Source organism: Alosa alosa, chromosome 1 (genome assembly GCF_017589495.1).
Source record: "Alosa alosa isolate M-15738 ecotype Scorff River chromosome 1, AALO_Geno_1.1, whole genome shotgun sequence".
NCBI lineage: Eukaryota > Metazoa > Chordata > Actinopteri > Clupeiformes > Clupeidae > Alosa > Alosa alosa.
This window is the reverse complement of record NC_063189.1, coordinates 8,130,141-8,132,082: the sequence shown is the minus strand read 5'-3', so window position 1 is coordinate 8,132,082 and position 1,942 is coordinate 8,130,141. Positions and strand designations below refer to the sequence as shown.

The window sequence follows — 1,942 nt, the reverse complement described above, 5'->3', positions numbered from 1 at the left end:
GATAAAATGATTTGCCTTCTTCAGCATTCACAAGTCTTTTAATGAAGACAAACATTTATATATTTGCCACCATTCTCAATGAAGTTGGTATTTTGTGAAGAAATAGTGTAATAGAATACATTTTGACTTCCAGAAATTAATGGTTTATTCAAATGTGATAAAATAAATATTATAAATGTGCACTAGTACACGGCATAATTGTCAGAAATAACATGTTTCACTAATAATCTTTGGGACAATCAGGCATATGTGACAAAATAGCCAAAGCAAGTCTTCACAGAACATCAGCCTCATTAATGTACACCATTTGAAATGCCCAACTCGTCAAAACCCTCAGAGACAAAAAGGAATAAAAAGGACATTTGTTTGCATGAATATTACATTTTTTCTCCTCGTTCAGAGTAAATTATTTAGCAGGATGCACTCAGGAAAGAAGTCTCTCAGAGGCACTTCATCGTTATGTATCCCTCAAACCATCAAGGTTCCCTCGTCCTAATGAACAAAGCGACAAAACAACCCATTGCAGGGAAGAACTGAGCATAGGCAGAAAACACAAACACAACATCCCATGCATGTTCAGAGTAGGCTAGTCTTCCTCCATTTTGGGGTGACTGGAAGAGTAAACAGAGGTGACAGCCCCTGGCACATTTCACAGTGCACTTGAAGGGGGAAAAATTGTATAATAAAGGAATTCCCTTTTGCTTGTTCCTGCAAAGGCCTCCAAGGGAGACTTCAACAGATGGTCATAATCCACGGTTGCTAAGCGACTGGTCATCAAACAATCCCCAAGCCTGCTTTAGGAGCAACTGCTTGGGTGCACCTAAATGATTTATCTGGATATGATATATATGTGATAATTTCATTTTCGTGCTTTGTATGTTTTGCTTTCCTTTGTTGGCCAGGAATGGGACTGGGATGATTAGACTGGCCGTCTGGCAACAGGAAAGAGGCTATTGTGTAGATGCTATGTGAAAGTGAATTTTAAATTGGTTTAAAGGGGTAAGGACTGAGGTAAGATCTTTCAAATACCTTTCAATTAAGTCCAATTTTAGTTCAATTTTAGTTTTTCTTTAATTAAATGATTCCTTTAATTTAGGGCTGTGGGATATGAGAACAATGCATGTAACTCACATTGTTCCAACGAAGCAAACAGGCTATTAAAACACACTGTATTCAGGCTGCCTGACATTAAAAGTGTGAAATAATTGTGCAAGGAATTATTATTATTCTCACTTCAGACTGCGGTTTTATTGGCCATCTGGAAATACCCCGGGGGAGTGTATTGTCGAGACACTCCGAACCACCTGTGTGTGGGCTCTGTTACGATTTGACAATGTGAGAAGACGTGAATTTGTGCACAGTTAGAGGCATAGTTTCTGTGCTGAAAACTGCATCAGTCTGTCTCATTGCTATCCTGTCCTGTCAGGCTCTGTGAAATGTGTTCCAGGCAGTGAATTCACGTATGGGCATGAGGGAGAAAACACAACGGCGGAGGAAGAGCAGGAAGGAGATGTGCAAATCAGGGTGTAACTACTGTAAGAGGGGGTGGCTGCAATGCTCTTTCATCTAAAAATAAACATAAAATGGTGTTCCTCGGCGTTCCCCCCCTTTTTTTCTCATGCCTTCCAAGTCTTGCCGACAAATGATTCACTCCAGGGAGGATGGAGATGATGCAGGAAAACACAAACACCTCTACTTGCTCTACCCTCACACCCCAGGGACCCTTAGGAGAAATAAGGCGAGAATAGATTGCGAAGAAAAATAGAGTATTTTGAGATCTTAATGTTGAGCTTGAATTGGACATGAGCTAAGAAAACAGGAGGGCTATTTCTCAGCTACCGATTCTTATTCCTATCCTGCCTTATTTCTCCTAAGGTTCTCTTAAGAGAAACAGGCTGGATCTCATTTCAAATGTAGTTTTCTTACAGGGCAAATAAAGTAA

General features: G+C 40.1%; 1 long non-coding RNA gene across 1 annotated transcript; it reads left to right on the top strand.

Annotated features, from left to right (window-relative positions):
* Positions 1 to 815: 815 nt before the first annotated feature.
* LOC125293091 lies at positions 816 to 1,536 on the top strand. Its single transcript, XR_007193328.1, has 3 exons — positions 816 to 1,011; positions 1,239 to 1,335; positions 1,427 to 1,536. It is a non-coding gene; the product is annotated as an uncharacterized LOC125293091 (long non-coding RNA).
* Positions 1,537 to 1,942: the final 406 nt, after the last annotated feature.